The sequence below is a fragment of the Kogia breviceps genome, chromosome 6 (assembly GCF_026419965.1).
Source record: "Kogia breviceps isolate mKogBre1 chromosome 6, mKogBre1 haplotype 1, whole genome shotgun sequence".
Taxonomy (NCBI): Eukaryota; Metazoa; Chordata; class Mammalia; order Artiodactyla; family Physeteridae; genus Kogia; species Kogia breviceps.
In genome coordinates, this window is record NC_081315.1 from 142,771,068 (window position 1) to 142,784,256 (window position 13,189).

General features: G+C 53.9%; 1 long non-coding RNA gene across 1 annotated transcript in view; it reads left to right on the top strand.

The window, feature by feature from the left end:
- LOC136794405 (uncharacterized) overlaps positions 1–13,189 on the top strand; it is a 39,137-nt gene that overhangs the window by 13,369 nt on the left and 12,579 nt on the right. Inside the window, exons 2-3 of the long non-coding RNA XR_010841155.1 lie at positions 5,564–5,776; positions 10,924–11,065. This is a non-coding gene — a long non-coding RNA (uncharacterized lncRNA). The remainder of the gene's footprint in view (positions 1–5,563; positions 5,777–10,923; positions 11,066–13,189) is intronic.

The window sequence follows — 13,189 nt, forward strand, 5'->3', positions numbered from 1 at the left end:
CCGCTGTTGAAGAGCTATCCTTCAAGTTGGGATCTCAAAACTTTTTTGCTCATCTAAGCCTTAAGAAATTCGGGAGAGGGACCCCTGATGTACTCCCTTGTATATTTTGACTCTCTCAACTTTGTATGAGTTGGTTCTCAGTTTTTTACCCTAAATTTACACAGTTGCAAATAATGTAACTTCCAAAGTATTGAAAATATTGACATTAAAAAAAAATTGTTACTTCACCCTTTTAAATAAAATCAGTGGGGACTTCCCTGGTGGCGCAGTGGTTAAGAATCCTCCTGCCAATGCAGGGGACACACGTTTGAGCCCTGGTCTGGGAAGATCCCACATGCTGTGGAGTAACTAAGCCCTTGCACCACAACTACTGAGCCCGTGTGCCACAAGTACTGAAGCCCGAGCACCTAGAGCCCATGCTGTGCAACAAGAGAAGCCACTGCAATGAGAAGCCTGTGCGCCACAATGAAGAGTAGCCCCTGCTCGCCACAGCTAGAGAAAACCTGCACGCATCAAAGAAGATGCAACGCAGACAAAAATAAACAAATAAATTTGTATAAATAAACAAATAAAATCAATGGAATCTAAATTCTGTAGAAATTTGACCCCCACTTACTCTCCACTTAAAAACTTGTGAACAAGCTCTTTGACAATCGAACATACTGTTTTGTTTCTTTTCCTCTGTGGCTTTATATTTTCATTCTACTCCCTCCAGAATTTTATCCTAATTTAATAGCATATATTTGTATACCCAAAGTATTTTACTGTTATCCAGTCATTAGTTTTTCTCTAACAAAAATCCTTATATAAATTGAAATTAATCTCCTTTCACTCCAAGGATCTATGGGCTTAAAAAATTTACTTTTGGATTGAGTTACCATTACCAAAATACTTAGTAAAAATCTCTTATGTTACACATTCTGATAGTTATTGAACATAAAAGTAAAAATTTAGTTGAAATTTTTTGAGGCCCCATCCAGGCCTTGCTGGCTGAATCAGCTCATGATATCCACGGATGAATATTACTTATAGCTAAAATGAGACATGGTTCAAGGTAGGTTTTATTCCTTTTTTGTATTTATAGATATAAGCATGGAAATCATTCATTCATATAAATACATCTATGGGAAGGGAAGCACTTTTTTTTTTTTTTTTTGTGGTACGTGGGCCTCTCACTCTTGTGGCCTCTCCTGTTGCAGAGCACAGGCTCCGGACGTGCAGGCTCAGCGGCCCTGGCTCACGGGCCCAGCCGCTCTGCGGCACGTGGGATCCTCCCGGACCGGGGCACGAACCCGCGTCCCCTGCATTGGCAGGTGGACTCTCAACCACTGCACCACCAGGGAAGCCCTGTTTGTTTGTTTGTTTGTTTTGCGGTACGCGGGCCTCTCACTGTTGTGGCCTCTCCCGTTGCGGAGCACAGGCTCCGGACGCGCAGGCTCAGCGGCCACGGCTCACGGGCCCAGACGCTCCGCGGCACGTGGGATCCTCCCGGACCGAGGCTCGAACCCGTGTCCCCTGCATCGGCAGGTCGACTCTCAACCACTGCGCCAGCAGGGAAGCCCAGGGAAACACTTTTGTTATAGAAATGTCACTTAATTCTCTGAACTCCTTCAAAGATATGTGGCCCCCCCAAAATCACATAATAATGATTCATTCTCTAAATTATTTTTACTCACCAGTCAGCGGGTGACTCGGTTAGAGTCTCTTCTCAATTTGATGGAAGCCGCCTGGTTTGCACAGGGATTTCTCACCTAGTTGTTAGAGTCCCTCACTTTCTCAGTTCCCAGGAAAGTGCGCCAAAAAGAGTTGACCAAAAGTTATCCAGAAATATCATACCTGTTATTCCCTCATTTAAAGGCATCTTGTTTAACCTCACATACACAGAATGAATTGGGGAAATTTTATTTATTTATTTACTTATTTATTGGGGCTGCGTTGGGTCTTCGTTGCTGCGTGCGGGCTTTCTCTAGTTGCGGTGAGCGGGGGCTACTCTTCGTTGCGGTGCGCAGGCTTCTCACTGCGGTGGCTTCTCTTGTTGCGGAGCACGGGCTCTAGGCACACGGGCTTCAGCGGTTGTGGCACTTGGGCTCAGTAGTTGTGGCTCGTGGGCTCTAGAGCGCAGGCTCAGTAGCTGTGGCGCACGGGCTTAGTTGCTCCGCGGCATGTGGCTCTTCCTGGAACAGGGCTCGAACCCTTGTCCCCTGCACTGGCAGGTGGATTCTTAGCCCCTGCGCCACCAGGGAAGCCCCCAAAGTAATCTTCTGATGTTCGACTCTCTGGTCTTTGTTGCAAAAACTCCTCTATATCCTGGCTCCTCCCTTGCCTCTTCAGAGCAGTCTTGAGGCAGGAGATAGATGGGCTCCAGGCCGGACATTTCTTCGTCTATAAAACGAAGTGATGGAGGTAACTTCCTTAGGGAATGCCGCTAGGGATTTAAAGGGAGCAAGTATGGGTCAGTGCCAGGCTGGGTAAGCACCCCGTGGGGTGCTGCCCTGCAGCCTCCCCAGGCAGAGCTGCCCCTGTGCCCCCCTGTGTTCCTCAGCCCACCCTCGCCCATACCCCCTTTTCCTCTCTCCTGGAGCACAGCCCTTACACACACACACACACACACTCCTACAATCAGTCGTTCAATGAGTCTTTACTGAAGATGTGTGAGCACTGGAGCAAGCTACACCTGGCCATGTGATGTGAGCATGACACACCTGACCTCGTGGTGGGGGGACACAGGTGTTGAATAAAAATAACACCACCAGTGATTTCATCACGATTGTGCTGAGGGTGTTGAAGGAAAGTTCCGGGCGAGGGGAGCACACAGCAGCCGGTGGGTCAGGGAACGCTTCCCAGAGAGACAGCGGGTCCGTGCTGGGAGGAGGCTGGGAGCTCGGCTGGCCAGGAAGGAGAGGAGTGATGTGGACATGCAGCCCTGCTGCGGGAGCTGAGCTGAAGGACGCGCTGTACAGGCAGCGTCGTGCCTTTTGTTCCCTTAGCTAACAACCCCTGACCACAGCGCTTCCCCAGATGGTCCTGGATTCCCCACGCCATTTGTAAGGAAACAAAAGAAGAGCCAGCCCGAATCCACGTGTATGAAGTTGAGAAACAGGCAAAACCAAACCCACAGAGACAGGAATCAGAACAGGGGTTGCTTTCGGAGGAGGAGGGGAGTCAACTAGAAAGGGAGGAGAGGGCAATGGATTTGGGAGGTGGAAATGCTCTTTATCTTGTTGGGAGCAGTGGTTACAGAGTGTACACGTTTGGAGAAACTCATCAAATACTTAAGGTCTGTGCATTTTACTTCATGAAATTATTCCTAAAAAAAGAGAGAGGGGGGCTTCCCTGGTGGCGCAGTGGTTGAGAGTCCACCTGCCGATGCAGGGGACACGGGTTCGAGCCCCGGTCCGGGAAGATCCCACGTGCTGCGGAGCGGCTGGGCCCGTGAGCCGTGGCCGCTGAGCCTGTGCGTCCGGAGCCGTAACGGGAGAGGCCACAACAGTCAGAGGCCTGCGTATCGCAAAAAAAAAAAAAAAAAAAAAAAAAAAAAAAAAAAAAAGAGAGAGAGGGAAGGAGGGAGGGAGATAAGGAAGGAAGAGCGGGAGGGAGGGAAGAAAAAGTCAGCGATAAGATAATACGAGATGAAGAATCAGAAAAATAAAATAAAACAGAGTCAGCCTGGTGACCTCAGCCAGGTTGTTTAACCTTTGTGAACGTCAGTTTCTCCATCTCCAGAAGTGAACCATCACCTGGAAATCTGCGCACAGTGCCTGGTGCCCGGGCGCACGTACTGGGCCGTTCTGGTCCCCCCACCCTCTCTGGACCACACCGTCCTCACCACGCAAGGAATAATGGGCTGATGGCTGCTTAGAGAGGCCCCCATAAGCTCTGCAAGCATCTCTGCCCAAAACTGGCCTCTCCGTCCTGCCGCCCGCCTCGGCAATGTCAACCTTTAAAACATTCCTTTGTTTGCTTTCTAAGCGCACAGTATGTTTCAGAGGTATCCGCCGCTGAGCTGTGTTCACCTCCTGGGACCATGCAGCCGGCAGCTCCTCTGTCGAGGGGTCGTGGCTCGGCGGCCGTCCACCCCGATCTCTCGGAGCCCTCTGGCTGCTTCCATCTGCAGGGGGAGGACCTCGCAGTGACGGTGGTGACACTGAAAAAAACTGTGTCTTATATGTCGCTAATAACCCAGTGGGATCGTGCACAGCCCTAGAAAGCACCTCAACACCTATTCCTTCAGTACACCTTGGCCTTGGCCTGGTGCCAGGCCCTGGTCAGGGCACTGAGGGCACATGGAGTGACCACAACATGACTTTCACCTTGGGATGAGAATCAGGTCTGGGGACAAGAGAAGGAGAGGCCTGGGGAGGGGTGGAACAGGGCAGCAGAAGCTAGATGGTGAAGGGTTTGCAGGTCGGAGCAAGAAGTCTGAATTTTACGTGTCCACACGAGGGGTGTGGGGGATTGTTCAGCCCGGGAGTGGGAGAGCCATGGGAGAAAGACAGTATTGCTGAGATTGCTGCCTCATTTCTCCCCTTCCAACAAAACCCTGCTTTAAATGTGTCCCACCAAAGACTACATTTCCCAGCCTCCCTTGCAGCCAGGTGTGGTGCGTGACCTAGTTCTGACCAGTGAGACGCAGGAGAAGTTGGTAAGGAGAGCTCATTAAAAAGGGGCCCGAGAGCTGCCCATCTCCTCTTCCTCCTGCTTTACGCCTCGGGTGAAGACATGAAGCTTGGAGTTCCAAGTTATTTTGGACCCTGAAGTGACCTCTAGGTTAGAGGCCAGGACTCAGGAGGTCAGAGCAAAGAGATATGTTAGTTGTTCCTGATCCCAAGCCAGTGGCCAGTAGTCCAAGGCTGTCTGGCAGACTGCTGACTTAACCCTTGAACTGCCCCGAGCGGAAATGCATTCAGCTTTTCACAGCCAATTCAGAACCTGTGATACCCACCCCCTAACACCTGTGGCCCTACACACTCCCATCTCTGTCAACATACCACTGTCCCCCAGTTTCTTAGGCCAGAAACGTGGGTGGCATCCTCCACCCCCTCTTTCTCATCTATAAGCCCCACGAGACAGGGTGGGGTGGGAAGAGCCCTAATTTGCAGCATTTGACAATGTCCAGGGTGTAAATACTCACACCACAGCCAATTTCAAGTCACCAGCATGACACCACTGAACGCGGAGTCGGGAAAGGAAGTGTCAACTCCACGAACCACGGCGCACCACAAAGGCAGGAATCGCCACTTACACGGCGCGCGTGTCTTTTCCCCGCTGGTCTGGAACGTGTCGGCTGTGCTCACCATCACGTACCTGGGGTCTAGCGCGGTGTCTGTTGCATCGTGGGTGCCGAGGAATGAATGGAAAGGAAGAAGGGGAGGTGAACCTGGAATTGGACATCGATTTCCTCCGTGTCAGCCGGGGTTCAGCAGAGAAATGGAGATTCATTTTGAGGAAGGGGCTTACGTAGTTGTGGGGTCTGGCTGGGCGTGTCTGAAATCTGTGGGGCAGGCCTGTGAGCTGGAGACGGGCAGCAGTGGCCGTCCACAGGCGGAATTTCTTCTTTTCCAAGGAAACCTCAGGTTTGCTCTTCACGTCTTCAGCTGATTGGATGACACCCACCCACGTGATGGAGACGACCTCTTTCACTTGAGTCAACTGATTGTAGAAGGAACCACATCGACAGGTGCATTCACAGCAACACCCACCCTCGAGTTTGACCTAATAACTGGGAGGAGGAACCTGGCTGAGCTGACACGTAAAGTGACCAGCACGCTTGTCTCAGGTGAGGATTTTTTTCCTCTCTCTTGGAGGTAGGTCCCTGCTGTACTAATTTCTCCCCAGTGCATTCCGAGTAAGTACCTGGGGTGGCCGGTCACCCACGTCCAGGGAGCTTCCTGACGCACGCACGGCGGGCCTGCATCCTGAGAGCACGGCCATCCTCTCCTCTCTCCCAGGTCTGGCAAGAGTGGCCCGTCTGGCTGGCATGGCACCGGGACTTTGGTATCTGTGTGCAGAGCCCCCGTTGGAGCCAACAAGGAGCAGATCTGGGCAGAGTCCAAGGTTCAGGGCTTTCAGGGTCATTGTCCTCACCGTCGGCCCCTCTGAGAGGATCCTGGACCCATCAGAGATGGCCGGCTTTTCCTTCCGTAGCCCTGAGCCTGTGAGGTCTCCCTGGCCTCCTGATCCCTGCCCTGGGGCAGGTGGAGCTCATTGGCACAAGTTATGCTCCTCTGAGTGCACTTTTCTCAGTTTCCACATTTGAGGCCTCCTCGCCAGGCAGCTCCCATCTTTGTGAATTCTCAGTCTGCTGTCTGGGTCGCCTCCTAAGGTCTTGGGCTTCTGTCCAGGGTGATGCTGTGGCCCTGGTACCCAGAGCCAGGTGAGAAAAGGCCCACCTCCTTGGAGATGGGCGGAAAATATTCTTCCTGTGTTAAACCCGACACTGACACTGACTAACCTCTTCCAGGGCGATGAGTGATGCCATTTTCCAAGAGGAATCGGGCTTGGGGAGATTAAACAGCTTGCCCTAAGCCACACAGTGGAGTCGGGGCTGGATTTAGCCCTGATGTTTCAGGCCGCTGACTGACTGCCCCTGCCCCCCGCAGGTCTGCTCCACAGTGGAAAGAGGTGCCTCAGGCTGTCCCACCTTAGACATGAGCTGGGCATAAACCCTGGGCCCTGGGGCAGCAGGGAGGGCCGTACAGAGCTCCGCGCAACTGGGCAGTGACTGAATCAAAGTCAGATGACTACGAGAGCCCTACTGGTCATGCAAGGTTCTGAGGACGACCTGGCTTCCCAGTGAATCGCTCTAATCAAGTTGAGTGTTGGTAGCAGGCGGGACCATTGGGCACCCGGCAAGGAAGTGGTGTTCCCACCTGGGGATGCCTGAAGAATTGCTGATCTGCTGTCCTTGCTGGGAAGAGGATTTTCTGGAAGGAAGGGCTTTACAGGCTCTTTCTTATTTAACACAGCCATGAGGAACAACTGTCATTATGCCCATTTTACAGATGAGGAGACTGAGGCTGAGGGAGGGTTTTTTTTTTTTTTTTTTTTTTTTTTGCGGTACGCGGGCCTCTCACTGTTGCGACCTCTCCCGTTGCGGAGCACAGGCTCCGAACGCACAGGCTCAGTGGCCACGGCTCACGGGCCCAGCCGCTCTGCGGCATGTGGCATCCTCCCGGGCCGGGGCTCGAACCCACGTCCCCTGCATCGGCAGGCGGACTCTCAATCACTGTGCCACCAGGGAAGCCCATGAGGGAGGTTTTTATTTGTCCAAGGTCACACAAAGGTAAGCAGCAGAGGCAGGTCCATACCGCAACAAAACCCTTATTGTTTGAACAATATCACACAAACTCTTTGCAGAAGCTAGTCCCAAGCCCCCCAGAGGTGATCTTAATTCCAGAGGAGGCTTGGAAATCCACATCCAAGCTCCTAACCAGAATTTGATTCTGGACCCTATGAGTCAGGCTTCCAGGGCGGAGTAAGGGGACGACCTAGAACTGCAGCCTCTGACAGGATGGGGTCCATGCCTGGGTGCAGCCGAGGCAGAGGCAGGCTTCCGGCAGTGCCCCTCCCTTTCGGCTGGCTCCTCACTCCTGTCTCCCATCCTGGGCTCCCGGCCAGGTCTGGAGCCACCTCTGCTCCCTACCCGGCCTGGGCCAGAGCAGCTGCAGCCTATACAGGCCAATACAGGCCACGCTGGGTGCGCCCATTTCCAGGAGCTGCATGTGGTGCTGATAGCAGGGTCCCCGGGCCAGGCCTTGCCCAGGATGGAGCACCCCTATACCCCAACTGTCTTGGGAGCCCATCGCTTGGCCTGGCTAACTCCCCGGCCGCGGCTGGTCTCCAGGTACAGCTAGTGGGGCGTGTGTGGGCGGTGGATAGAGCCTGGAGTTTAGCAGCTAGTGGGGCGTGTGTGGGTCATCTCCCTGGACCTGTTTCTTCCTAGTATTATGGATGGTGTCGTTGACAGCTGACATTCCTCTCTGCCGTGCACTGTGCTAATCACTTTACAGAGATAACCTCATTTATTTTTTAATAAATTTATTTATTTATTTATTTATTGACCGCGTCGGGTCTCCGTTGCTGCGTGCGGGCTTTCTCTAGTTGTGGCGAGCAGGGCCTACTCTTCATTGTGGTGCACGGGCTTCTCATTGTGGTGGCTTCTCTTGTTGTGGAGCACGGGCTCAAGGTGCATGGGCTTCAGTAGTTGTGGCGCATGGGCTCAGTAGTTGTGGCTCACGGGCTCTAGAGCACAGGTTCAGCAGTTGTGGCACATGGGCCCAGTTGCTCCACAGCATGTGGGATCTTCCCGGACCAAGGCTTGAACCCGTGTCCCCTGCATTGGCAGGCAGATTCTTTTTTTTTTTTTTTTTTTTATGGTACGCGGGCCTCTCACTGTTGTGGCCTCTCCCGTTGCGGCACAGGCTCCGGACGTGCAGGCTCAGCGGCCATGGCTCACAGGCCCAGCCACCCCGCGGCATGTGGGATCTTCCTGGACTGGGGCTCGAACCCGCGTCCCCTGCATCGGCAGTCGGACTCTCAACCACTGCGCCACCAGGGAAGCCCCATGGCAGGCAGATTCTTAACCAATGCGCCACCAGAGAAGTCCAGAGATAGCCTCATTTAACTCTCATAACAACCCACAAGGCAGCTACTATTATCACCTCTGTTTTACAGACAGGAAACTGAGGACCAGAGAGCTCGAGTGACTTGCCTGAGGTTACACAGCTAGTAGGTGGCTGAGCCGGGCTTTGAAACCAAGCAGTCTGGCTCCGGGGCCCACACTCTGAGCCACTCCACTGCCCGTAACTCCAGAGGCAAACTGTGGTGGGAGGACTGTGGACACAGTGTAGAGAGGAAGCCACAGCTACCTATCTGTGCCTCAGTTTCCTCATCTGTAAAATGGGAAAGAGCATGTCTCCCTTACCCAGCTCCTGAAGTGAGCATTCATTTAACAAATCCTTAACAAGCAGGTACCATGTGCTGGCCAGGCAGGCTCCAGGAGCCTGGGGTGGAATGGTGAACAGCACAGATAAGCCCCTGCCCTTCCGGCCCTGGCATTCCAGTGGGGGGACAACAGACAGTGAACAAGCTAGCAAGAATATTCTAGCTCAGGTGATTGAGTGACGTAAGAGGTCTGAAGGCTCTCAAACCACAAGGGTTCTATGAATGTCCCTGTCCTCCACCGAAAGGGGGCCCAATGTGTGTTAGGGTTGTTGTGGTTAATAAGATTTTATCCTTATCTGCCAGGTGCTTTTACCTGTACTACCTGATTTTGCCCTCCCCACGACCTGTACAGTAGGTTTTATTACTTCCGTCTTACACACAAGGAAACTGAGGCTCAGAGAGGTTAAGCAACTTGCCCAGTGTCACACAGCTAGTAAATGGAACAACTTGAATTCAAAGAAGCCCCCTGATTCTAAGTCCAGGGCCTCCTATGCTTGAGGGAACACAATATGTTACAGGATTTAAACACACCGAGAGTTCTTATTTTCAGAGTTTAAGATTCAAATCAGTAATATCTAACGTCAGGGGAGTAGAAGAATTCTTTTGTGCATTAGTTCAACCTTGTTCCAGGCCCCATCCCAAGAGCCCTGGGCGGGGGCCGTGGTGGAGACGGGCCCCTGGAGATGAATGAGTTGTAGGTGGCCCTGCCATCCAGGAGCTCAGGGTTTAGTGAGGGCAGCTTAGATGGGAACCGGAATCCCAGTGATGCTTTGAGGTGCCCCAACAAGTTACGGGTGAGCACTCTTTCCACACTGGCATTTATTAAACGCTTCCCATATGACAGGGCAGGACGGGACTGGCCCCGCAGTCTGGTTCTGGGCCTGTCATTCCCTTGCTGTGTCACTTGGGGCCCTGCCGTCTGTGGACATGAGGGCATCATGAGGGTGTGGGCTGCCTGGCACGGGGTCCTCCAGCCTGACACCGCTGACACCAGGAAGAAGGTGGGGCTCCATCGGATGTGTGGGAGGCGAGGCAGACGCATTCCTCCCTAATGATTGTCCAGACACGTGGGGCCCTCATGGGGACAGCCTGGGTGTGTCTGTCCCTCCTGGAACCTGGGGCACTTGCCCGGGGCCAGGTCTTCAGAAGCCAAGTGACTCTGAGCACAGGCTTTGGGGTCCAAAACTAGGGTTGGGGGCTTCCCTGGTGGCGCAGTGGTTGAGAGCCCGCCCGCCGATGCAGGGGATGCGGGTTCGTGCCCCGGTCCGGGAGGATCCCACGTGCCGCGGAGCAACTAAGCCCGTGCTCCATGGCCGCTAGGCCTGCGCGTCCGGAGCCTGTGTTCCGCAACGGGAGAGGCCACAGCGGTGAGAGGCCCGCGTACCGCAAATAAAATAAATAAATAAAAATGTAAACATATACATTCTCATAACCTCTGGCTCGCTCTCTCTGTCTCTATCTATTTATCTATCTACCTACCTATCTATATTTATCTATCTATGTAACTATATCTGTATAGCCATAGAGAGGCAGAGAGAGAGAAAAGGTGAGAGGGACGGAGGTAGGGAAGGAAGAAGGGGAGAGAGAGAGAACAGCCACATTTGTGACTTCAGGGAGGGTAGCTGTCTGTCTGGGGATAAGGTCTGGACTGGCCCTGAGTAAATGCCCCTTTCTATATTTTAAATTTCTTTTTTTAAAAAAATTAATTATTTATTTATTTGGTTGCCCTGGGTCTTAGTTGTGGCAGGTGAGCTCCTTAGTTGTGGCATGGGAACTCTTGGTGTGGCATGCATGTGGGATCTAGTTCCCTGACCAGGGATCGAACCCGGGCCCCCTGCATTGGGAGCGCGGAGTCTTAACCACTGCGCCACCAGGGAAGCCCCTACATTTTGAATTTTGAATCGTGTGATTGTTTTGCCCATTTAAAATCTCCTTCAAATTAGACATATCTATTTATCACATTGATCATTCTGTCCTCAGGGTGACCTGCAAGAGAGAGCGAGACTCCCGCCCACCTGGCAGATGAGGCGACACGACTTGCTCAAGGTGACTCGGGGAAAACGTGGGAAAGATGGGCCCTGAACCCAGCTCCGTCTTACGGGACACTCTCCCGGGGCATCAGGTTGGTGGCTCTGAGCCTACGGCTCCCCGGCTGCGGTCAAGGGGCTGTGCTCCGTCCCGAGGACAAGCCCACACAGCCACTCCTCCCGGCCTCCGGCCGGGGCAACACCGCAAGTGTCTTTGCTCCATCTGGCAGGTCTCGCTGGCTCGGTGTGAGAACCTGCACCACAGGCCTCAGCTGTGCAGGGGGAAGAAGTAAAAACAGCCGGGCCGAGCGGCCAGCGGCCGGACTGTGGGCAGCAGGCGTGCCTTTCCCATGACTTGGGTCCTGCAGAGCAGCGGACTTTCCTGAGCCCTCCTGTGTGCCGGGCCCTGGGCCGGGCAGCCGGGAGGCAGCGCTGAGTCAGGCACGGCTGCCTGGGGCGGGACACGTCCCGGGCCGCACCGTGGGGTACGGGGCCCGGGAGGGGCTCGCACTGGCCAGGTGCAGTAGATGGTGCAAGGGAGGCCTCTCACCCAGTCACAGGGGTGGGGCAGGGAAGGCTTCCGGAAACAGGTCACGTGGGTGAATGCAGGAATTAAGAAGAGGTGGGTGTGTATGGGGGCGCGTGCCAGGCGGTGAGAACAGCATCGGCACAGGCAGAGGTGTGACCAGTGTGACCCATCGGGAAGGGCAAGTAGCTGGGCATCTGGGGGGCGGGGTGCCCGTGAGAGGAGGAGGAGGAGGGTCTGTCTGGGGAAGAAGGCAGGCCCCGTGGTAAGGGCAAGATGGAACTGTGGACCAACGGGGTGGAGCCGGGGTGAGAGGCCGGATCAGCATCTTAGAAAGACTGCGGGTTCCTGACCTCCGTGAGACGGTCACCCCCAGGCTGAGACTCCGGTTCCCGGCATGTTCCTGCCGCAGGCGCTATGGAGGCCTCCTCCAGCTTCCGGCACCTGCAGCTCTCAGGCTCTCTCTGGCTGCCGGAGTGCATGCCCCCTCCCCACCTCCTTTCACTCCCACCAGGAGCCCTGGCGCCTCAGGTGGGGTGACTGAGTGCCAGGTGCTGCCTGGCCCCCGGTTTGATGATGCACGTGAACTGGCTGCCTTCTCGTCCGTCTTGCTTCCCTTTTCTCCTGCCGGCCTTTCCTAGGGTCACATACTGTGCTAGTTGCCTGTCATTGCCGCAACAAACGACCCCGACCATAGCAGCTGAAACGACACACACCTGTTTTATTTTTTTAAGAAAATTTATTCATTTATTTATTTAGGGCCGCGTTGGGTCTTCGTTGCTGCGCACGGGCTTTCTCTAGTTGCAGCGAGCGGAGGCTACTCTCCGTTGCCGTGCGCGGGCCTCTCATTGCGGTGGCTTCTCCTGTCGCTGAGCAGGGGCTCTAGGCAGATGCGCTTCAGTAGTTGCGGCGCATGGGCTCGGTAGTTGTGGCGCGCGGGCTCTAGAGCGCAGGTTCAGCAGTCGTGGAGCACGGGCTTAGTTGCTCTGCGGCATGTGGGATCTTCCCGGACCGGGGCTCGAACCCGTGTCCCCTGTATTGACAGGCGGATTCTTCACCACTGCGCCACCAGGGAAGTCCAACACACACTTATTATTTTATAGTTCCGCGGATCAGAAGTCTGGCACAGATGTCCCTAAATTAAGCTGTCTGCAGGATTGCGTTCCTTTCTGGAGCCCCTAGGGGAGAATCTTTTCCCTGCCTTTTCCAGCTTCTAGAGGCTTCCTGCATTCCTTGTCTCGTGGCCCTTTCCTCCATCCTCAAAGCCAGCCGGTCAAGTTCTTCTCACATCGCATCTCTCTGATCCATTCCTCTGTCCTTCTCCTCTTCCACTTTTAAGGACTCATGTGATTAGATTACTGACCAGATAATCCAGGATAATCTCCCCATCTGTGGTCTGTCACCTCATTCATGTCTGCAAAGTTTCTTTGGCCCTGTAATGTAACAGATTCACAGGTTCCTGGGATTAGCAAGTGGACAGCGTTGGGAGCCGTTATTCTGCAGACCTCACCTCCAAAATAACCCATTTGCACCGCATCCTGGCCCCGAGGTCTGATAGGGGCCTCAGACTAAGAACCTCAAACCTTAATCCTGAGCCCTTGCTCCCCTCCACGTGCCCCAGCTCTGGTCGACACTGTCCCTGCTTCTCTGAGAGTCTTGGCAGTTCAGCCTCCAAAAGACATTGGGTTCTGCT